This window comes from Pogona vitticeps, chromosome 2 (genome assembly GCF_051106095.1).
Source record: "Pogona vitticeps strain Pit_001003342236 chromosome 2, PviZW2.1, whole genome shotgun sequence".
Taxonomy (NCBI): Eukaryota; Metazoa; Chordata; class Lepidosauria; order Squamata; family Agamidae; genus Pogona; species Pogona vitticeps.
In genome coordinates this window covers 273,328,369-273,353,587 of record NC_135784.1, presented here as the reverse complement: position 1 = coordinate 273,353,587, position 25,219 = coordinate 273,328,369, and the positions used below count along the sequence as shown (strand labels likewise).

General features: G+C 44.0%; 1 protein-coding gene across 4 annotated transcripts in view; it reads left to right on the top strand.

The window, feature by feature from the left end:
* Nucleotides 1-17,612: 17,612 nt before the first annotated feature.
* VCAN (versican) overlaps nt 17,613-25,219 on the top strand; it is a 181,027-nt gene continuing 173,420 nt past the window's right edge. For 2 of the 4 annotated variants that reach the window (XM_078386387.1, XM_020790238.3), the window contains exon 1: nt 17,613-17,953. The gene's annotated coding sequence lies outside the window, so the exon portion shown is untranslated. Of the gene's footprint in view, nt 17,954-19,071; nt 19,460-25,219 lie in introns of those variants that run through there. The other 2 variants (XM_078386385.1, XM_078386386.1) reach the window with 2 other exon arrangements.

The window sequence follows — 25,219 nt, the reverse complement described above, 5'->3', positions numbered from 1 at the left end:
GGAAGGAAGGAAGGAAGGAAGGAAGGAAGGAAGGAAGGAAGGAAGGAAGGAAGGAAGGAAGGAAGGAAGGCTGACTGATGTTTGGGAGAGTAAGTCCCCTTTTCCACCAAACTTCTATTCCAAAAATCAAATATGCTCCGGGACATTCCAGTGGGTACTCCAGGGCAGAATTCTGACACTCTAAAACTTCTAGGGTCCACCACCCAGCTGTCTGAGGATTATGTGAGTTGTAATCCAAAAAAGTAACTGTGCTGAGCTTTGAGACTGGATGTCTCCCACTAAAGCTAACACTGGTCTTTTGTGGGCTTACATTTTGTTAGGTACCGTAGTTGGTCTATCAGTAGCTGGGAATGTAATGGGATGAATCCACTTACAAATAAATTGGTTTGTTGTGTTCTCTGCTCTTATGTATGAAAGGTTTGTTCTATTGATTTCTAAACGGGTAGCTGTCTTGGTTTATAAGCTGCTGCAGGCAGTGTTGATTTAAAGAAGTGGACTGTAGGTTTATGCCAAATGAAACTTCTTAGGCTCACATCCTATTGAACTCTGGCTGAGCTGAACATGCTTTTATACTGTACATATGCATTGGGGTTGTACAAGTGGAAGATGGGCTTTCTTAATGGAGATCCCAATTTGAGTAATGGCAATATTTGCTATGCTGGTGGAAAATTCTGCTCATCATATTCTGTAGGATTCTAGTCATTGGAGTTTCATGAGACTCTTAGTTCTGGTATATTCCAAAATTAAGGCCATCCCTCTGATCAGGACCTGGAAGAACTGCATCATTTCTTTTAATGTGGGTGCTACCAATAATGGGATTTATTTCCCATGCCAAATTTTTTTGGCAATGAGAATCAGTGTATCTAAGAGGCAAAGGAGGTAAGTGCAGAATAAAATAGGCACAGTGGAATCATAATAAGAAAGGAGTAAGCCTATAAAAAACAGCCTGACCTTGGTCATATTCTGACATTTATACCTCTGTTGAGCTCCATTGTTAATGATATTTTAAATAGGCCCTGGGGACTAGTTATTAACAGAACAGTAAAGATAATGAATATCTTTTCACAGACTCCCCCCCCCTTCTCCCCTTTAACTGAAGTTGGAGGTGGTTTTCTCATTCTCATTCCCTGGGCAAAGGGAACAGAGAAGGAGGTGTGGGGTGGGGGTGGGGGGACAGAAGAGGGCTCTTCTTGTGAAAACAGGGCCATAAGGGTGGCAATAGGAAACTAACTATTCCCATTCATTCCCATTCCCCTCCTAGCCTGCCCTAAAAAGGGGTGGGGGTTGCTAAACATTGTTGGTGGGTGAAACAAGGGAGGAATAGAGCAACAATTTCCCATCGTGAGAACAGCAATTTCTTGGCAAATACTTTACCCATATGTCATGGAAGTGTTTGATCTACAGTCAAGAGAGAAGGGGAGTTGGAGGAGTGTGGTGGGGAGTGGGGGAGAGAGGCTTCTTAAATGCACACACAAAAACTGTGTTGCAGAAAGGTTAAGGGGTTGGCTTAAGCCAACATCTGCAAGGAAATTCAAAGTGAAGGCTGAAAGTTTCTTCTTTAATCGCTACATTGTGCTTGGGCAGAGCTGCCTATAGGGCCTCATCGTTTGGGAGGAAAATAAAGTAAATAAGCACATAGCAAGGGGGACCCTTGGCAGCCTTACTTTTGATTGCTTTCAGTTCGTAGTCACATCAAGCAGAGGTTCTAAAACAAATTTATTGTCTTGCTTTGCAAGTACTATATATTATACAATCTGTGAGATATTGCTATTTCTTATTATCTGAGACATTTTCTGAGTACTGTATCTAAGGAAAGTACTGTATTCCTTTGCTATGTGTTGACTCTCAATTGTAAATAAATTGATAATTCACTCTGGAAATTGCAGGCACAAGAACCATAGGCCAAAAAAGGGAATGGCATTCTCTCTACCCACTTCCACCTCATTTCTTACCAATATGGATGTTGTTTTGGTCACTTGGGTGTCTTATTCTGCAGTTTGAATTAAGAAATTATTAAAAAGCAAAGTCAATGTGTGCTGCTTATATACCGCCCCATAGCGCTTCAAGCACTCCCTGGGCACTTTACAAGTTAATTATGCAGGCAACATACATTCCCCCCGCCTGTGAGCTGGGTACTCATTTTACCAACCTCAGTTTAACAACTGTGCCATGAGACTCTTACTATGCAATCAAATACTATATTACTTTGTCTCAAGATAGATGAAATTTTGATGCATGTTGAATAAAGAACACATTAACAAGCACCATTTATTGATCAACTGAGTTGAACATAGTATCGTATCTGGAGCCTTAATGAATAGGAATGGTTACAACAAGCTCAAAAGAATGAAATATCAATTTCTAACATAGCCATTCTCAACCTTTTTCTTTTTCTTTTTAATTTTGGCAACAGTCAGAGGAAAAATAAGCACAAAATATAGAAAGAGATATAGGCTAAATCAGAATTGTATAAGTCACGTAACAAACTTTATAAGGTGATGGGTGAAGAATTGTTTCCAGTTTTTGCCCCCTTTCAAACGTGCCATGCCCCCCCAGGGGGCCAAGTGCCCTCCCCCATTAAGAAGGGCTATTCTAAGGGATGGTTTTGATTACATTCACATCTAGATTGTTAAAATAAGTCCCTAAATGCCATGCTAAAAATTTAAACCCTGTAACAACAACCCAAACTATTAAATCTGTGTTGGCTAGGAGATCCTGGAACTAGAAATGCAGAAAAAGTAACTTCTTCATTCTATTAAAAGCAATAATGATTAGAGAGCTTTCAAATGCATGCAATAAGTGGAATATAAAGGGACAGAAACCAGGGCTCTGCTACACCCCCACCCCTTTCCTGCAGAGGGTTTCCAGTCAACAGCTTTCCATTCTCTGGGATTTGGGAACCAAAGCTTAAGACATGGTGATGGGGTGGGAAAGGGTTGGAAGAGGAACAGGTGCCCCCCACTATGCTTTGTGCTACTATTGCCAGGTCTTGTGTAACAGGAAGGCCTATGAGTCAAAATGCTTTTACTCTACTCTTGGCCTTTCTTCAAAGGGGAGCCAAGAATGAGGCAGGCCAGTAGGTCCAAGCACTTGGGCCAATTGGACTGGTTGGGTCATTTAGATAAACACTTATACTAAGACATTCATGTTGAGCCAGTGAAGCCAGTTGGGAATAGATGATGAAGAGTGCCCAGGATGGAAAGCCATATTTCAAAACCACATGTTGTCCTGGGCACTGAAATGATCAGTTACAATGTCTGTTGAATGGGAACTTTTTGAACAGCTTATCATTTTTTAAAATGGACAAATGGGAGTGGCTTTCCCTTGTCTAGGTCTGGAAGCTCCCTGCATTCTGTTGCAGACCTCATTAACCCAAGTGGTGTAATATCTGTGGCATGTAAATAGCTAATTTGATTGCTGAGAAGAAAGGGTCAATAATGACTAAGAGTGTCACTGATGTGAGGAAAAGCAAAAGATAAGATTTGCTAAGTGAGAGGAAAAACTTCAGAGATAGAGATAGCCTGCAGAAAAGCTATCAGTGGTTGCTGAGGAGGAACAAGAGGAAGGCCAAGAACTGGAGGCAGATAATCATGGGTCAGGAGGTCAAGGTCATAAAAGGGAAGTTAGATTCCACATTTGCATGTGCAATTATTAGTTTCATACTGGGTTGCATTGACTAATCATGTTCCTTCTACTTCCCCTCTGAGGCTACTTCTTATTTCTTCATGTTCTTCCATCTTAGCCAAGCAAAGGAAGAGACCTATAGATATTATTTCAGAAATCAAACATTCTAACAATTCATTCTAAAGGCTTGCATGAACTTATGCTTCCTCTGGTAACTCAGTTGGTTTTGGCCAAATAAACATGCAGGATATGAGGAAAACAAGAATTTTTAAATTTGCCTTCTATATTTCTCCCTCTTGATGCAAGCTCCCTGCCTGCTGTCCAACTGCAGTTCTGACATTGCTCATTTCTCAAGAGAGCTTGGCAGCTGGTTCAGACATTGTTGTAGCTACCACAGCTGGATGAGCACAGTAGATTAACTGAGAGATCTTCCCCATACCTTCTTCACCCTAGCCCACCCATCCCAGGGGGAAAAGGGAGCAGGAGATGGCAGAAGTACAAGTATGTGTTTTCCAGCTTGATCAATGAAGACCATTGAACTATGGCTGGGGTTGACATTATTCAGAGTAAGGCAATGCAGTGTCAGTCCCAGGAGTCTAAATGGGCCCATCTGATGAAACAGGTTGAAGACCCCTGCTATAGCAACAGAGTCTTCCACAATTTTCCTTTCTCCTTTTGCAAACACTTTGAATGGATCCAGTTTTTATTTTATCTGTGTATTTGCTGTTTTTCTGTAATAATTTTCATGTTAATTTACTAACTCCACTTTTAAGGTGAAGGATACATTCAATTTCACCAAACATGTACTGTACATTCCTTTGGCATTTTGTAATTATATGTAGTTTCTATAGTGCTGCATTATCAAGAGTGTAACTTGGATTTAGACATCAGACTATGTGTTGTGATGTCCCTGTTCTGTACTGTTTTCATATATGCACTGAAAAGGGTGCTAATGGCACTTAAGAAACCTGCTCAAAGCATCAACAGCAATAGCTTGTGTAGAGGCTGAAGCATGTTGACTGCAGTCTACAAATCCTGATTGTGATTCCTTGCTTTTTCAGAATGTTGAGAGAATATTATAATTATTTTTGCAAAGTGAGTCATATAAGATTGTTTACATGTTTATTTCTTTTATTTGTTTTCTTCCTTCACAATTCTAAGATAGGAATTGTGCATTAACATTGTCCAACATCTCCCTTTGGATCTTTGAATGGTTTGAAGTTTAAGTCACTTAAAATGTCAGGAACTTGGGGTCTGGATAAAATTTCAGTTGGGATGGTGCTGCCATCACTACCTGCCTTCATGTCACTACACCTGTAAGTGAGGCTACACAATTGTAACTATAAAAGTGACTAAACCTATACTTACAGCAAAAAAGGAATGATATTATCTCATTTTAATTGTAGTCACTCTTGGCTGGGATCTCTCCCCCCCCCCCACACACACACACCAGCTTAGGAATTTTTTGAGCAATATAAAAGGAGGACAAGAAGAACTCTCATGAATACCAAGCAAATGGAGGAGAGGAGGAAACCACCCAAATAAAGGGGCAAAAGATAAGGTAAATCCTCAAGTCAGTAGTGAGATACATGGAACCAAGTATCTCTTCAATGAATACATTCAGCCACAGGCTCTTTTGTCATCCACTCTGTATTACACACATACTATACTAAGTACTCTTAAATATTACCTTGTCCACGAATTGTTCTGTGGTAAATGTTGGCACAAGCTGCTTTTCATACAAAAGTTCTGAGTCCTGGTGAGCATGATTCCAAAAGAACTCTCATGAGATAGAAATATCACCAGGGAAGTTGGAACTCTGATTCACTATACCACCGTTCCTGTTGCCACATCAAGTCTTGAATTAATAAAGTTCCCTCAAATAGGTTTTTCTTTTTCTCTTTTTTCCTGCATGACATTTGGGTCAAAGCAGACAAACAGGAACCATAAGAAGAAGAAGCTATAGTATCTGCTTAAAAGCACAGTGGTCGCCAATGACTACACTGTATGGGTTTTATTTGTCACTTCTGTGAGGTAACATACCAACCTAGACCAGCCTCTGAGCTGAAACTGCAGGGCGAAGGATCGATGTGAGGTGGGCTTGTCCCTTTGTTGGACAGTATTGATTTTAGCAACATTTATCTTTCTGTGCTTAGAGCTGCTGTAATATGTTAAGCGGCTGTTCCTTCTGATATATCACAGAGAAGGGGGGGAAGATACTTTGAAAATCACCAAAATGAAATTAGAGAGGTGTGATGAGATGATGTCGGTTTTACTTCTAACTTTTTTGGATCATCTGAAGCTTCTTTCTTCTGGAGGATTGGGGAGGGGCAGAGAGTCTGTAAAAAGGTTGATGTGGCAGCTCAAATATGGCTGGGCTACTGAATACAGTAATGATGAGTACTGTATTAACTAGTTCCTGAATGTTCATTGGCATGTCAGATGTTACAGGAATGACATGTGTGAGTCGGGGGTAGGGTGGGGGCACAACTCTATCCTTAGGCAGAATGAAGCAACATCCTCAAGCAGCAGACGCCTGGAAACCACAGCTATTGCCCTTGGCTGGAGGAGTGAGCATCTCCTGGCCATTATCAAGAAATGTGCGACCTTGCATGCATAGAAATTTGAAGAAACCTAGGCCTGTCTGTGATGCTCAGTTATATATTTCTAAGAGTTTTGGGAAATGGATCTCCTGCCTTGGGCAATAAGGATATTTGGGACTATTCTGACCTATTTTGCTTCAAAGAGATATTAACATCATTAAGCAACTCCTGCTCTGGGTGAATAGAATTCAAGGACATACCGTATATTTTGTATCATCAAGATTGGGCTGTGTTCCTATTACTGTTGGTGGTGGTGTGTGGGTGTGTGGGTGTTTGTGTGCATGCCCACAAATGAAAACAATATAACAAATACATTTGTTATTTCACACACAGAGAGAGAGAGGAAATAACAAACATATTTGTTGTATTCATATAACAAAACAAACATTTATATAAATATAGACTGTATATATATTTGTTATTTGAATATACCAACACATATATGTGTTTGTTTTGTTATTTGAATGTATTTATTCAAAGGATCACCATAAGTCAGAATTGAATTGATGGCTCATTATTATTATTATTATTATTATTATTATTATTATTATTATTATTATTATTATTATTATTATTATTATTATTATTATTATTATTATTATTATTATTATTATTATTATTATTATTATTATTATATACCCTTTGAATATAGATATTCAGATAACAAAACAAACATATGTATATATTGTTACAGTATATTCAAATATTCAACATATATATTCAGATTTGTTATATGTATATGTTTGTTTTATTATTTGAATATAACAAATATATACAGTATGGAGGAAGGTGAGATAAAAAGAAGGACCCAAGGCGGCTTACATCATCAAAAGACAATATTTAAAGCTAAAATCAGTAAGTATACGAATACTAAAATGATCAAACAAATACCACACTAAAAGACAGTAAACAAAAGCAACACCAAAACCACATTCAAATCACTAAGGCACAACCATCAATTTAAAAAATCCCACTCCGGCAGCCAGTCATGGAGGGAAAGCCTGCCTGAAGGGAAAGGTCTTTACCAGTTTGTGGATGGACAGCAAAGATGGGGCCGGCCTAGCTTCCTCCTGTTCCTCCTGTATAAATAATAAATGTTATCTTGTTTTTTTGTTTTTGAAAAACTTGTTGTGTTTGCAAAACTCATATAAAGAATATAGTACCACAGAACTTAGAGAGTGGTATAAGCACACATTTTCTTAGAAAGAGGTGTGGATGTGATTCCTTTACAAAATAGGAAATGACTTGAGGTAATCATTCCAAGTTTGAAAAAGCTGAATCCACAAGTTAATGTTTTTCCTACCCTTCTGTTTTGATTACTCTCCAACAATGATGAGCTTGGCAAAATATCCTCAAGTTAGCTTATCTTCTCTTTGCTACCATCATAAGTGATCCATTGCTTACCTTCTTCCTTTGAGCTATTCTGCAAAATCATCCAAATCCAGGAGGATGTTTTATCTCTTCAGTTTTGCTATTGCTGCCCTGCTCTGAGAAAGCCAGGTGAGCAGATAATGTCAGGTGGGTGAATGGGTGAGCAATCAGTCTCTTCGGCAGATGCACATCAATGTAATTTCCTGCTCCAGCCCTGACGTAATGGATAGTGAGGTATTGCCCATATTCCTTAACTCTGTTCTCGAGAGAATGCCAATATGAAGGGTAACTATTTCCATACTGTACAGTTCAGAAATTGAGCAAGGAAAGAAGATCTAGAATACTTCACAGGCAAAAAATCCAGCAGCAGATCTGTAACAGTGTCAGACTCCCCCCCGCTTCAGAATAATTAAGTGTAGACTGGACATGGAAGAACTTTTGGATCTTTTCCTATCTGACCTCAGTAGGAATCCCTATAACAGAGCCAAGCAAGCATCCTTCCAGCCTATTTTTATCTTGCAACAGCACCATCACTGGAAATGCTCTCCCATACCTGCTTCCCACTCCCTGGTAACATTAAAATAGTGATTACAAAATGGAAGCTAGCCATGTTGGTCTGTGAAAAAGAAATAACTTTCAAGAGCCACCAAAAGGCAATACTTTTCTTACAAAGAAGTAGAATTCCATGGTAGTGTGCACGCTTCTGAGTTCTCTAGAACTTTCCATCAGACTGGGCAATATGAAATTAGGAGGGGAAGACAAGACATTTAAAAATTTGGCTAAATGTTTTAAGCCACATAATGTTTTATTAAACTTTAGCTGCTGGATAGCTCAGTGGCTTAGATGAGGTTGGGGGTTTGATTCCTAGCTGTGCCTCCCTGACCAGGGCTGGACTTGATGATTCGTAGGGTCCCTTCCAACACTGCAGTTCTAAGATGGTGGTGGTGATGATGATGATAATTCCCAACATTGAGAGTTCAGATTTGATGAATCACTCATAACTGTGCAGGTATCACATGACAGTAGTGTTTGCTAGGATAGAGAAGAAATTATAGGTTGCCATCTCTTTAAAAAAATTAGACCTGTTTGCAGCTCAGAGATCAGTGTCCTGCCTCAGCCAAAACATATCAGTTTCTGGGGCAATGTACAGAACTCTTGGAGGTGATCAATATATGGTTATTTGCTATCCCAGCTTTTCTTTCCCCATCCTCTGAAAGAAGCAATACTAAAATGGGGGTAAGTATTACTACTTTTTCAGGCCCCCCACATGCCATGAAATGTCTAGGAATCACAGTTAAGAAACTTCTGTAAAGTGAAAAATATACCTTTAAATAATCCAAGAAACCTGTAAGTGCAAAACAGAGTGATTTAGAAATCTTTAACTATCCTTGTGAACAAAATTTCCTAACCCAGGAAGCAAAAAGTGTGAACCCCTCCAAGTGTAATTAAGGGAAAACAAACAACATCCAATCCAAGGCCAAAGGCAAATGAAGCAGTGGGAAAGGGAGATAACAAGGCTATGTGCTTGAAAATCAACAAGAAAGTGATGGCATATCAGCATAGAGAAACAGCCACAACCCATTTTTGGCAATAAGCATCACAATTACACAATGGAATCAAAGTTAATTAAGCTCTTATGCAGGGGACTGTTGGATCCTTACCCAGCTTATTGACTAGAAAGTGATGCATAATGGTAGTGGGGATTTACTGGAAGAAGCCTGGTCCTCTACTAATCACTATTTGTACTCCATAGGGGAGCTGCCCATAGCACATCATAATAACCCTCATGTTAAGTGGAGTGGAGATCACTACATCTCAGAGGGAAACACCCCTGGCTCAAAAAGCTGTGAAAGTTGGACTGTCCATGATTCTGGCAGACAAACGGATAAAATTAACAATTGCACATTTGTTTTTCTTTTTTCTTAAAAAAAACCAACAACCTTTAAATGGGAAAGGGTTAGGGTTGCTTCTTTCTTAAACATGCACCCCCTGCCATCTTTACTGACACATGGGAAGCTCAGGAACACTTTTATTCAATGGGTAGTTAATTGGTTTTCAGAAAGATAAAAACTGGCCTAGAAAATGCCCTACATAAGAGAAAAACATCACTATCCTGGAGAGATGAGGTGCATTGCGTAAAAAATCCAGATTGTGTGAACCAGCTTTTAGTTTTGCTTACAGACAAATACTTCCAGGAAACAGTTCAGTAAGATCTTCTAGGAGTCTGCTGAATGTATAGATATCAGGACAGATAGAGTATGTAAGATGTTAGAATGTGGCTGATGGATAGATTCCAATTCCCTCTCTGTGTATACACTGTATGCGTGTACATTTATTTTTTAATGGATTGAATTTATTTATGCATTGAAAAGTCAGTTAAGTGCATTTTTTAAAATGTCCACTAACTAAAGTTCTCTGGGTAGTGCACAATCTGTTAAAAATGTATAATAAAAGCATAATAGAATTAAGCAATGGACTAAAGAAACAGACTATGAAACAAACAAAACAAAAGAGAGGAGAAGGTAATAAAACATTTCAGCATTATGTCAATGATTCAAAGCTCTTTTGGACAGAGCATTAGATCTCCGTAATACACTGGATTCTGCACTGACGTTATTTTATTTTTCAAATGGCATTTCCCATCTGAAGTTGAGGAGAGAGCCTCCTTGTCTGAAGCTTTCAGTCAGCACTCTGATAAACAAACAAGCTCTAGAAAACATGCTTCAACAAAGAAGTGCAGTTCTTCAATATTGTTTAAAGATTTGTTAAAGTTTTCAAAACAGAGATGGTCTTCCTAAAGAGAAGAGAACCAGCTTTTCAAAGAAATGCTTGGAGGCAATAAACCCTGAGGTCCTTGGTGGTCAAGTGAGAGAAAAAGGGGAGTAGAAGTTTGCTCTGTCTCAATTACTTCTCATTTGTAAAATATGTAATGAGTTATAAGCAATGAAGTCACCTAATGGTAACAAAAACTGTTACACTTTAAAAGTAACAAAGTATGGGAACAACATAATCTTTGTGAGTGATAATTGAGTCTTTTAAGATCTCAAGATCTATTTTAAAACACTTTATAAGCATTTTGAGTGAGTTTTTTCATTATCCCATTTTTATAAGTACCTATTTCTTTCAATTGCTATGCAAAAATAATGGGCAACATGGTGGCTTGAATTTTGTTGTTTAGTGTAGTCAGTTGCACTAAAGTAGGCCCGCTGGATCAATTGTGATTTGGTAAGTTAAATCCTCCATAAGTCCTCACTGATTCAATGGGCCTACTATAGTTGTGCCTTCACTGCATTTTAAACAACAGGATTCAGCCAATAAGTCTTGCATGAAGCTACAGTGGGGTCTTGACTTGAGAACTTAATCCGTATTGGAAGGCGGTTCTCAAGTCAAAAAGTTCTCAGGTCAAATCTGCATTTCCCATAGGAATGCATTGAAAACCATTTGATCCGTATCTGCTCTTTTCCACCCGTAGAAACTAATGGGAAGCTGCTATTCCGCCTTCGGCCACTAGAGGGGGATATTTTGTTTCTTTTTTTCTTAGGTCAAGAAAGGTTCAGGGAAGGCAGGGAAAATACAGTCCAGGCAGTACCAGGCAGTCTGAAGACTGTCTCCCAATCCACTCTCTAAACGCTGGGAGGAGTGAGGAAGCAGACAGGCACCCTTTTCACTGGCCAACAGTTAACTGAAAGTTCAAATTTTGCACTTTCCCTGCCTCCCACGTGGTTTTTTTTCAGTTCTTAACTCAAATATAAGTATGTAAGTCAAGTCAATATTTTCCTATGAGTGGTTCTTAAGTCAAAATGTTCTTAACTCGAGCCGTTCTTAAGTCAAGACCCCACTGTAATTTTTCAACTGTGTGATGATGAGTAATGAAAATAAATAGATATTTCAGATTTTGAAATATTTATTCAGGTGCTACACTCAATATATCAGCAAGTTTGGAAAACTCAGCAGTGGCTCATCAGTCTACATCCCAATCCCAAAGAAGGGCAGTGCCAAAGAATACTCCAATTATCGTACAATTGCACTCATTTCACACACTAGCAAGGTTATGCTCAAAATCCTCCAAGGTAAGCTTCAACAGTATGTGACTGAGAACTCCCAGAAATACAAGCTGGATTTCGAAGGGGCAGAGGAACGAGAGACCAAATTGCTAACATGCGCTGGATTACGGAGAAAGCCAGAGAGTTCCACAAGAACATCTACTTCTGCGTCATTGACTATGCAAAAGCCTTTGACTGTGTGGACCACAACAAACTATGGCAAGTTCTTAAAGAAATGGGAGTGGCTGACTACCTTATTTATCTCCTGAGAAATCTATACATGGGACAGGAAGCAACAGTTAGAAGTGGACATGGAACAACGGATTGGTTCAAAATTGGGAAAGGAGTACGACAAGGCTGTATATTGTCTCCCTGCTTATTTAACTTACTGTATATGCAGAATACATCTTGCAGGAGACTGGACTGGAGGAATCCCAAACTGGAATTAAGATTTCTGGAAGAAATATCAACAACCTCCGATATGCAGATTATACCACTCTGATGGCAAAAAGTGAGGAGGAATTATAGAACCTCTTAATGAGGGTGAAAGAGGAGAGCGCCAAAAATCGTCTGAAACTCAACATCAAAAAAACTAAGACAATGGCCACTGGGCCCATCACCTAATGGCAAATAAAAGGGGAATATATGGAGGCAGTGACAGATCTTACTTTCTTGGGCTCCCTGATCATTGCAGATGATGACAGGAGCCATGAAATTAAAAGATGCCTGCTTCTTGGGGGGAAAGCAATGACAAACCTAAACAGCATCTTAAAAAGCAGAGACATCACCTTGCTGACAAAAGTCTGCATAGTCAATGCTATGGTTTTTTCCAATAGTGATATATGGAAGTGAGAGCTGGAACCATAAAGAAGGCTGACCACCGAAGAATTGATGCTTTTGAATTGTGGTGCTGGAGGAGACTCTTGAGAGTCCCCTGGACTGCAAGGAGAACAAACCTATCCATTCTGAAGGAAATCAACCCTGAGTGTTCACTGGAAGGACAGATCCTGAAACTGAGGCTCCAGTACTTTGGCCATCCCATGAGAAGAGAAGACTCCCTGGAAAAGAGCCTGATGTTGGGAAAGTGTGAGAGCAAGAGGAGAAGGGGACGACAGAGGACAAGATGATTGGACAGTGTCATTGAAACTACAGTACCAACATGAATTTGACCAACTCCAGGAGGCAGTGGAAAACAGGAGGGCCTGGCATGCTCTGGTCCATGGGGTCATGAAGAGTTGGACACAACTTAATGACTAAGCAACAACAAAGCATCTCTCTCTCTCTCTCTCTCTCTCTCTCTCTCTCTCTCTCTCTCTCTCTCTCTCTCTCTCTCTCTCTCTCTATCTATCTATCTATCTATCTATCTATCTATCTATCACTTGTTTTCAGTATGTCATCACATCAATAAAAAATCACATCGGAGGGCTTTGTGACTTAGTTTTAAATTGTTTCCACTGAATATTATAGACAGTATGAGGGCCACATCTTATTTTTTTCACATTTTCCAGGGCCAAAGACATATCACACACATCAGTTGATTCATCAAGTGCGAGAGAATAGAACTGAAAGCTTTGTCCACAATTTGATGAACTATATTGCCTCCTATCGCTTCAATTCTTTGAGGAACACTATTTGGTGCAAGACTCAATGTTTTGAAAAGATTTGCTTTTTCTTGGCATAATTCTTGGAAGTAATATTTCAAGGCCACTCAACAAAACCAGGTTACCAAGTGTTTCAAAAAAATTATTTGACATATACAGAATGGACAGACAGATAGACAGAAATCTACCCTATGTGATCTTTTCTATCTGTCCATATATACTGTATGTAACTTATTCATACACATATTTACACACACACACACAGAGGTACATGCACACTTGTTAAGACTGCTTCTCTGCTTACCTATCTACTGCTTATATCTCCCTATCTGCTTTGAAATACATAGGCAGAAAAGGCAGGACCCTACTCCCTTCACTAATTAGTTTTTAAAATTAAGATGGAGGGGTCTGCCGGCAGCCACATGACCGTCCTGTGACATTGAGCTGGAGCGTGTGCTCCCCTCCCCCTTCACCCACCTGTGTTTCCCTCCCCCTTCCCCTCATTTCCCCTCAACTGTGGACAAAAAGGTGGGATGTGTGAAAGGGGGGGGTGGCACAGGAGGAAGAGGAGGCAGTGTGGATGGTGGTGCTAGCCCATGCTCCTCCTTGACAGCCTCAACAGCATCCCGGCTACCATCTTGACCACCTCCAGGGCTCGGAGGAGGTGTGGCAGGTAGTTGCCTTCATGACAGAAGATGGCTATGGGGCAGAAGGACAGGTGGTATAGGCTGGCAGATGACCTCGGCAAGGACGCACCATTGCTGGGAGGGAGCTGGTGGAGCAGCCCCCAGGTGACTACTTTCGAGGGAAACCTTGCCATTCCTCTGCTTCCTTCTCTCTCTTCCCCCCAAGCCCTCATTAATGGTGAGTTTCTCCTGTGGTATCCTTTTGCCTCCACCAAGCCATGTGGTGGTGAGACTGGCCCTTTCGTAGCCACGGACCCCCAGCATACCAGACCAGGCTGGATAAAAGGCAAGGCCAGCTGGATGTGGTCCGCGGGCCATAGTTTGGAGACCCCTAGTATAGAGATTTGGGCTAACAGTGTTAAAAAGGCTTTGTTGGAACAGACCAAAGACCAGTCCAGTCCAGAATTCTGTTCCCACAGTGGCCAACCTAACACATGTGGGAGGACCACAACCAATTTGACTAAAGAATTTCCTTTTAAAGGCCATTGAAGTTGGATGCTAGCATTACACCTTGTGTCAGGAGAATTCTGCAAGTTTCACCACTCGCTGTATGAAGAAGTACTATTATTTAAATTTTTCCTGGGTTTTCCATAATTCACGTAGTTACAAATTATGATAGTGGGAAGCTTTAAATAGGCCAAGCAAGCAAAAAGAAAAGTCCTGGGGCTTCAGGCCAGATGTCAGGACCATCTAGGCATGCACCAGTGATGTATCGGAGTGTCTTGGCCCTCACTCTCATCATTTAGGCTGTAGAACAACAAAATCTGAACAGACAATCTTCCTTTTCAAAAAGCTTGAGAAAAGTTAGTGTCTCAATCATAATTCAAAAGGAGTAAAACCTGAACTTCCTGTGCCTGACTTGGTGTTCATTAAAGCATAAAAAGAGCCGAGACTGACTATGTCTGAACAGTAGTCTAGCAAGACATGAGTGCATCTATGTAATACATTCGGGAAACCTGGGTTCAAACCCCCATTCAGTCCTGGGAATTTATTCATCATTCAGAGTTGGAAGGAAGGGTGGGAGGAAGGGCATAGTAGAGCCAATTCCCAGGGTTGAAGCCCCAAGACTTTTCTGAGTAGCAGACCCTTGGCATTATCTATTATTCCCCCTAAGGCTTCCCCATCCCCCCTGAGTTTAGCTGCAATCATCACAGTAAGTGGGAGAGAAGGGACAGTATATTGTTGCAAACGATCTCTCCTATACAAGGGGGTCTTGAAAAGTACTGAGCCTTTCCCAGAAAAAAATTGAGCTAGGAAGCTATAAATTGCAGGGTGTATTGGCCAATTTGTCTGTATTCAATTGTGCAAAAATCAACTACCTATGATTTTAATTTATCTTTCATGTTAAGGTCCAAAGTGAAGATGGTAACACCTCCAGAAAAGTTCAGTGTGGAAGAGCATAGGACCATAATCAAGTTTTCTGTTTCTCCAAGGGAAAGGTGCAAAGCAGATCCATGATGAAATGTCACAAACTATGGGTGACAGTGGCCCTTCATATGCAACAGTTGAACATTGGGTTGTCAGTTTTAAAACTGGCCATTCCGGTGTTGAAAGTGAGAAACCCAGTGGAAGGCCTGTTTCTTTCTCTGTGCCTGCAAATGTGAAAGCCATCCATGACATGATCATGGAGGACCACCGAATATCAGCCAAAAGTATTGCTATATATCTGAGAATATCACATGAGAGAGTTGGTGCCATTATCCACAACAACTTGGAAATGAGAAAGCTGGCAGCAAAGTGGAACCCCAAACTTTTGACAACCGAACAAAAGAGGAAACGTGTGGCTGTTTTGGAACATTTTGCAAGAAATGAGTCAGATTTCCTGGACAAACTGATAACTGGTGATGAGACACAGATCTACAGTTATGATCCTGAGACAAATGAACAGTCTAAGGAATGCAAAGTGCAAAGGTCGGTGCAGAAGCAAATGGCAACAGTTTTTAGGGATAAGAAGGGAGTTCTGCTGGTGGACTACCTCCAACAGGGTTCAAGCATCAATGCAAAATATTACTGTGCTTTATTGACAAAGCTGAGGCAAAACATCACGGAAAAACATCGAGGGAAACTCTCCAAAGGTGTCGTCCTGTTGCATGACAACGCCTCGTCACACACTGCAGGAGAAACAATGGCAAAACTAACCTCCTTAGGCTTTCAAGTGATGCCCCATCCACCCTATTCTCTCAACCTGGCTCCTTCTGACTATTATCTGTTCCCCAAACTCAAAAAACACTTAAATGGACAATGATTTGGGAGTGTTATGGAGACAACTAATGAGTGGTTACACCAGCAGTTGGAAGAATTTTATTTGCAGGGACTTAAGAAGCTGCAGGACAGATGTCTCAAGTGCATTAACTTCCTGGGGGAAATATATGTAGAATAGTCTGGCAGTTACAGATTCCTAGCTCAATTTTTTTCTGGGAAGGCTTGATACTTATCAGCACCCCCTCATAATGTAGAGTATTTGGAGGTGGTATGGTCTTGAAATGGGCTGCTCAGAGCCATTAACTTTACAAGCAACTTGCCCTTCATTTATTGATATAAACTTATATAGCTTCCTGCATTTTGGGACTTTCTTTATAGTGGGGGGCTGGCTATCAGGACTGCCAAGATGAATGCTTGCAGTTTCAGATTTATTACTATACCACTTGGTGAGAGATAGAGAGAGGGAGCATCCTCTATACCTGAGGGCAACAGGCTAAGTTAATGGATGTGCCTTGAAAGCACAGCTCTGTCCATCTGTTGCTTGAGATGGCCACCTCATTCTGCCCTGCTTGTGGAAACAAAGGTGCCTCTCACCACAGAAGGTAGCTATCCTCCTCTGTGCCCCCCTTATTTTCAGTCCAAACTGAGCTTAGCACCCAAGGCTGCGGCAGAGGGCAACCAAATTGCCTCAGAAACATGACTATTTCCTCTTCCACAGGCGAATTGTCCCTGTTTTATTGTTATGCAAAACAACTGTCTGTTCTTTTTAATAAAGAAAAAACACCAACGCTTGGGGGACAACTGTTGCAGCAGATACAAAATCTGGTCACCCAGCTAGTGCCACCACTCTGAAGTGTGTGTGTGTGTGTGTGTGAATTTCTATGGGATTTTTATGGGGAAGGAGGGAATGCTTTTGGAAAAGATACTTGTGTGAACATTTCCCTTCACGCGAGGCGGGGAGGCTCACGACCTGCTCTCCTTCCCTCGACCCGCACTTCATAAAGATGGGCATTTCCCACGTTCAGAAGGACACCGCCACAGCTTCCCGCTCCCGCTCCTTTCCCACTGAAGAGCTCCGGTTCCCAAAGTGGAGGGAGGGGGAAAGGCGGGAGAAGGAAACCGTGGCTCCTGAGGGGGGCGTCTTCCCTCCCTGGGCGAGGTGCTGAAGGAGGGCAGCAGGAACGGTGGGCTCTGCAGAGCCTCTGAGGACTTTGGGAGTTCAGGAGGAGGCGGGAAGTGGGGCAGGGGGGCCCGGGCGAGGCAGGCGCGAAGAGGCCGCCGCTGTCCTTCTGCCCCCCTTTGGCGCTGGGCTCCGTCTTGGCGAACCTAGGCTAGTGTGTGCAGAGCGGGGGGGGGGGAGAGAAGAGAGAGAGAGAGAGAGGAAAGAAAAGAGAGCCCTCCTCTCGGAGAGGCCGGGCAGGGCCCCTCCTCTGGAGCGCTGACGGTACCAATGATATAATAATGATGGGTGGCGGAGCCCGCATTTGAACTTGCGAGGCAAAGCGGACTGAGGGGCTTCTGGATGCCCACAGCTCCCGCCAGACTTCCCCGCCTGGAAGGATCAGGTGTTCGCCACCGGGAGAGGGGTGGGCACGCCAAAGAGGAAGGGAGGGCAGGGAAGGAAAGGGGGAGGACGGAAGGACGGAAGGAAGGAGACCGAAGGCGACCCCCCGCCCGGTCCAGCAACTCCAGCAAGGGACTTCGCTCCATGAGGGCACCCCTGGATTAACCACGCGCGCGCGCGCGGCGCTTTGGGCTCCTGTTCCCCCATTTTTCTTTTTTGCATTTCCGTCGGCATTCGCTGCATCAAAAGGCGCTGAAAGGTAACGCGATCTATTTTACCCTTTCCCTATTTTTGTACATTTGTCTGCTGATGCCGGCGGGGACGGGGCGTGGGCGCGCGGGAGATTTCCGGCACCTTTGCTTTGCTGCGGGTGGATCCTCGGGTTTACCTGTAAGACAAAGAGTTGGGAGAAAGCTTTAAGGGATGGGGAGGGTCTTGAGAAACTTAAGGATCTTTACAGAAAGGACACTAAGGTGGGGGGGCCCTCGGGGGAGAGCCACGAAAGGAGGGGCGCGCGCCGAGAACAAAGACGATGGGAAAGAAGGAGGGGGACCCGTGTGTGTGTAATGTGTGTGTGCGTGCGTGCGTGTGGCCCGAGGCACAGAAAAGCAAGGGAGACCGGGATGGGAGTTTGGAGGCTCCGGGACGGTGCGTGGCAGGGCGCAAAGTCTTTTGTAGGCGGTTTGAAGGCACAAAGCAGCGCTGGAGGAAGGAGCTGCTGGGAAGCGGGGCGGCGGGGCCGTGGGGATGGGACGAGGGGGGCGGGTCGGGTCGGTGGCCGATCAGGGGCTGCCCCGCGCGCGGAGGTTGGCTGGGGAGGATTCCTGGAGAGCAGGTTTTCTTCCTCTCCGGGCTGGGGTGGTCTCGGGAGAGTTCCCAGCAGAATTGAAGGGGGGGGAGGGTCTCCAGACGCTCCAGCAGGCGATCGGGAGAAGAAAGAATCCCAAGAGTCGACGGAACCGAGCGCTTCCTCCTCCTCCTCTCCTCTCCTCCCTTCGCCTCCCCTTTGAACCCACAGCCGGCTTTAGCTGGTCTCAGGGAACGTTTCCATGCTTCTTGTTCATCGACCACTTCCCTCGTCTCGGTCGAACCGCCGCTTTTGTTTGTTTGTTTGGAAGAAGAAGGACCGAGGACTTTTTAACGGGTGGGGAAAGCCCCTTTGGGAAGTGATCTGAATCCTCTTTCCAGGGCGGCTCGTGGTGAAAAACTTTTATGCCCAGCAAGGCTTCGCCGTCCTCTAGGTGATGGTCACATTTCATGTTGAGGCTCATCTCTGCAGCCATGCAGCCATTCATTCGACTCGCTTTCGCTCCCCTACCCCGATTTCGGACCTGAGGTGCCTGAAAGAAGGGTCTCTCTCTCTCTCTCTCTCTCTCTCTCTCTCTCTCTCTCTCTCTCTCTCTCTCTCTCTCACACACACACACACACACACACACACACACACACACACACACACACACACACACACACACACACACACAACGAAGTATCTGAGAGTTTTCTTGTGTGATTTCTTTTCTTTCTCTCTCTCTCTCTCTCTCTCTCTCACTCACACACACACACACACACACACACACACACACACACACACACACACACACACACACACACACACACACACACACACACACACACACACACGAAGTATCTGGGAGTTTTCTTGTGTGATTTCTTTTCTTTTTCAACTGACCTACTGATCCGGATTGCAAAACGCATCCTCCCGAGAGGGAACAAAGTCTGTCCAGCACTGAGTAAGACTTGGCAGGTTAGAAGCGAACGCAACATGGAAAAATTGGGGTGGGTGTGGTAGTGGTGGGAGGGAGGGAGAAAAGAAGGAGAGTGAGATCCGGGAAAGGAGAGTGGTTTGCGCGTGGTGGTAGTGGTGGTGGAGGAAGCGAGCATTGTTTTGTCTGCTTCCACGGGCATATTGCTAATGTTTCAAGGCAGGGTGGGGACCTGCTTTTTCTTCTTGAGTCTCCTTTTGATGTGTCTTGTGTTTGGTGGTAGCTAGGGGAGTTTCTGTCTGCTCTGTTGCTGGGGGTAGAGAAGGGCGAGCCGCCCGTGGTTTTGCGACGGGAAAGTTCGGCAGCCTCAGCCCCTCCGGAGGACTCCAAAATGTCACCGGGCGGGGGGAAAGGTCCGGCCTCGCGCCGTCTGTGACGGGAAAAGTCTGTGTCATCGACATCAAATCGTCAAGAAATCGCTCCCTCCACCCCAGCTGCTTTCTTTTAGGCAGACTCACTCACACTCCACCCCCTCCCGTCGCCGCCGGCGCCCTGAATTTGGGGGGGAAAGGGGAAGCATTTATTTGGCCGATTAAAAAAAAAATCCGGAGAACAGTGGCCAAGGGCGGTGATGCGCCCTATCCTTCCCCCTTCTCTTGCTGTCCGTGACCCAGGCTCTTATCCCCCGATGAAAGGGATATAAGTCGTTTTGCAAGCCTTTGCAACAGCCAAGGATCACACCTACTCGCCCCCCCGCTTTCTGGCTGAGAAAGGAAGGTGCTGCTGCAGAGTCCGGGATCGCTTGCTTCTTGCCGCTCCTTGGGCGGGCTCGCGGATCCCATCGCTCCCGTGTCCACTCGGGAAAGTTTAGAGTTTTAGACTAGGACCCGGGAAGGGTAGGCGCGACCGTGCGTCTCAGCTCCGAGCATCTCTCCCCCGGAGTCTCACGTCGGAGGCTCGCGCAGCTTTGCATAGATCCGCGGCTCCCCCTACTGGGACGACTGGAAATTCGGGAGCGAGCAGAAAAACTCATTCACCCAAGCAAACAGTATCGCATTGGGCACATTACTCTTAGGCTGAGTGGGGCTGTTTGCAATTTCATGCCACCCTAATACACTGATATCAATAATTAATGCCAAACAATCGTTCTTCAAATCTTTGTGTTTGCAATTATTTTTACTCTCCCCCCCCACACACCTTATTCTTCTTTCTCTGGTCTTCCTATGTTTAGATAATCATAGAAATGAGTGCTATAATGTAGAGAGTGCAACAAAGGACTCTGTGGCACCTTATAGACTGGCACATTTATTGTGACTCAGCTTGAAGGCCCACGTATGGCATGAATTTTGCTTTGAACAACACTCAATTTTATATTCCACTGAGGGAGTGGCTTAAAATGATCTAGCAATCCCAGATATAACTTTACAACACCTAAGGGCCAGAGCACATGCAGGGAATGATTTGCATGTGTGAATGAGCCAGTGGGTCATAGGCAGAACTGTCAAATCCACTACATATCACCCCCCAACACACACACAATGCATTTTCACACAATGAGTTCACACAATGAGTTGGGTATCAAGTGTTGAGCAGGGGAGAGATATACAGTACATGCATATGTGAACCCAGTCTCAAAATCATGCCTTGGCTTTTGTCTCCTCTTTGTTTATTTCTACTGTTCTCAGGTCTTTATGTCTGGAAGTTAGAAAAAATAAGGTTAGCTCCATGGTGGTTTAGGCATCTGGCTGTGGAGCCAGAGACTAAGAGTTTGATTCCCCGCTGTGCCTCCTTGATAAAGAGGCGATCCATAAGTTCCTTTCTAGCTCTGCAGTTCTAAGATTATTACAAGATTATAAGGCTTTCAAATAATTATCTATCTCTGGCAGACTGCATTGATCAGAACCTGCCCTATCCTTAGCCAAAGTGAGTGGTCAGAAGCAAGAGATGCCGAGGGGTGAGTGGTAGCTGACCCAGCCATTCCTCCTGGAAAAGATAAATAGGATCTGATGGCACCAACAATTCAGAGTGACAGTGTTGGCAAAGCATTCACAAATCCATTGAATGTACTGTAATCTAGCTGAAGGCAAGTATTTATCTCTGCTCACCACCCGCATTCTTTGGATTTGGGAAGCACATATCATCACCAGTGATAGCAGTGGAGGCTGGCAGCAGAGTAATGAAGATTATGTTTGCTTTATCTATCTATTGATCTATATTCTTTTAAGAGTGAAAATTGGTACACGAGGATGCACGAGGGCCACCACCTGCTGCTGTGCCTCAGGCAGTGAAATATCTTGGAGTGGTGGGGCTTGCATGGCCATCAGAGCCTGCGATCCTTTCAGGGTTGCAAAGCAACGTACGCGTCTGCTTGCTCTAGGAGTTCGCCATCTAAGTCCTTGGGCTCACACATGCACCCTCCCCCTTCATGTTATCACCATCATCTGATCCTTTTTTTAAAAAATTCCACTTTGCTTCAAGTGGTTTTAAGGACACCGCTTGGCTTCAGAGTCTGAGTTTTCAGGTTAAAGCCCCGCATCCTCGGAATCGGGAAAGGAAAGGAATAGCAAAGGCAAAGAAGCACTCCCCGCCGCCCTGTGTTGCGAGGGAAGCCGTCGGGGCTAATCTGCCGGAACTTCTCCCGGGGCTGCCTCTCCGATGAGTGATGGGGGAGGATCAGCTCCGAGCCAGGCACGGAGCCCTCGTTTCCTTTCCAAGAGAATGAAAAGCTTGTTCCCAGTTTCCCTTAGCGAGGAAAGGGGTGGGGTGGGGGCGTTGAGGGACGGGGAAAGCAGGGAAGCCAGTCGGGAGGGAGGACCTCTCCGCCTCCCATGCCTTGCTGCCTGGACGTCTCGGTGCACAATGAAGAGCAGGCGGAGGGGCCGGGGCCCGCTGTGGGTTAGGGGTCCCGCAGGCGATCCAACGATTCGAGGGGTGGGTGCGAAGCTGAGGAATCGGCTGAAAGAGTCGCTCCCTCGCTCGCTCTCCCCCCCCCCCCCAACGGTGTAAAGCCGCTCCCGCTGGATTCGGAGTCCGTCCTTCGCTCCTTCGTCCTGCGCCCCGCCCGCCGCCCGCCTTCTGCTTTCCCCTCGGAAGAAGAGAGCGACGGGCGCGCTGGCGGCAGGCAAGGCCGCCCCACCAGCCGGTGCAGCGCGTCCTGCGCTCGGACTTCGCCTGGGGCGCCTCGGCGCGGGAGCCAGCAAGAGAGCGAGCCGGCGAGCCTGGGAGGTCTCGCTCGCCAGCAGCCACGTGGGCCGAGCGCTTCAGCTGGGAGGCCGCCTTGCTCCTTTGTCCTGCCCTTGGTTTAGCTTAGCGTGTGAAGTTGGGAAGCGCGGAGCAGTTTGCCCGCCGCCTTTTGTTTCACTGGGCCACAGGCAGCGACAGGGAAAGAGAGGTGCAGGGAGAGGGAAGGAGGCTTTGGAGTTCGTTTCTGGAGACAATGAAAGAATAGTAAGCCCAGGTTGGCACCCAACCATTTTAAAAAAAAAAAAAAATGTTCAAGCTGTTTGATGTGGCGGGACCTGCCCTGACTTTGATCAGAGAGATGCAGCTGCCTCAGGTGTCGTTTGGGGTGGGTGGGGCAGCATCAGTGCCTGGTCTGATCCTCCTCCTCCTGTAGGTACCCCAGAGCATGTTCTCTCACTCTAAACTACAGGCAAGACTGATGAAGGGGGGCAGCACTGGAATAAAATTCAGCTCCTGGTGTCCTCAGCTGTCCTAAGCAGCATGAGCTTAGATGCCACTCCGGCCTCTGAGAGTCGGATGTTTTGGGTCAGCCCGGCACACTGACTTAGGAAGGGGAAGAGGAAGAACTATGTGCCAGCAGTGGAGGAAGATCATCTGGTGAGATGATGCCAAGGCTGTCCCAAGACTTTTTTGCTGCTTGACGTGGAGTAGCAATTGATTCTCTGCCCACTTGCCAAGATATATGATGCTCAAGCCTGCTGTTGCCTTTTTAAATCCCTTTCAAACTCACAGTAACTTTAAGTGTTAATAGCCTTCTAAAAGTGCTATCAAGGACTTTTGCTCAAGACCATCATTCTCACACTTGAGACAGAAAATCTCTCGTGTCCCTCCTTGGCAGAAAAATATAATAATAATAATAATAATAATAATAATAATAATAATAATAATAATAATAATAATAATAATAATAATAATAATAATAATAATAATAATAATAATAATAATAATAATAATAACAATAACAACAACAACAACAACAACAACAACAATAACAATAACAATAACAATAACAATAACAATAAATAAATAAATTTGTAAGTCTTAAGACTCTTTCCTCCAACTTTTTTTTATGTTTATTTTAAATCACCAAGCAATTAGATATCTCTTTCACAAGTCCCCCAAATCTCTTGAGGCAGCTGCCTCATGCTTTCTAACAGGCCTGGATGGCTGCCTTGAGACACTGCCAGAATTAACTTTACTGTCTCTTGGAAGAGTGCTCAAGGTTAATTCCTTGAGGTTTCAGTGGCTTATTGTGGCTTCAGCAGATTTGATAGATGGCCAACAACCTATTTCACAATCACAAAGCAAACAGAGGTACAAAATCGCCCATAGGGACCATCGTTAAATGGAGCGCAAAAACGCTCCGAAAAAGTAATCGCTAAGCGAATTCATCGTTAAACAAAGCGCTAATTAAGCGAGGCACCACTGTATGTGTTAGGTAATGTAGGAGTCCTGTTGAATCAAGGGTCTGTCTAGGTTAGCGTCCAGTTTCCTACAGTGGCTAGGCAGGTGCTTTTATGAAGACCACATTGGTTTCCAAAGTGGGTATACTGCCACTAAATTTTGAATTTTCATCTGGACCTCATGACTAATACCTATGGCCAATTTTTCATGCCATCAATGTCTTCTAAGCAAATCTAAATAGCCACCCTTAGGGTATGGCAGAGTACTTGCTGACTTCAAAGCAGCATGATGTATTTTTCTAAGACATTGCAACACAATCAATCTTTGTTATTGGTGAAGGCCAACATGGCTATTCTGTTGGGTGTTGCTTTACAATGAGTATTAGAAATAAACTAGTATATTACTCTAGGGCAAAGCATAAGGAAGTGTCAGCTCACCCACACATCCTTCACTTGTTATTACTAGCAACCAAATAAAGGTGCAGGCAAGAACAAGGCAGGTTCTGTGATGGGATGGCAAAGTGCAATCCAGATGTTAGATTGAAGCTCTCAGCATGCTGGCTAGGTCTGAATGGAGCTCTAGTCTAGCCACAATTTCTGGAGGACTGTGCTTTGCTCATCCTTGTTTTATTAGAATACATTTGGAAATGTTTGGGGAAAAAACTGTATAGTTTTCATCACTTTATTTTCCTTCAGAAATTACCTCATTGAGATGAAACTATTTGTTTCAAACCTATAGAATAGGTGGTTGTTTATAGCCCAAACTGGTCACAACATGCCCTTTGTGTATTATTGCTGTATCTGGGTCAGTCCCACTTTTGAGCATTTTGAGGCATCTCTACAGGCAGAAGATGCCAAGAGAGCCAGCCTTTCTCCAATGCTGTTCTGTTAGAAGACAGATCTGTGTAGACAACACAACCTTTCCCCCATCCCCACCCCTACCCCGAAGTAGTCCATGCCCCAGGTACAATAAAGTCAGAACCAGCTACCACTTCAGTTGGCTTCTGAGTGTGGAGAAGAGGGACACCATCTTGTCCTTCATCTTAAGCAGCAAATTGCCTTTGGCTTAGGCCTGCCAAGTACAGTATATACTAAACAAGATGTTGGCATCCTAAGAAAATAATACCTTATCAGCTGACAGGTGCTTTTTCCCTT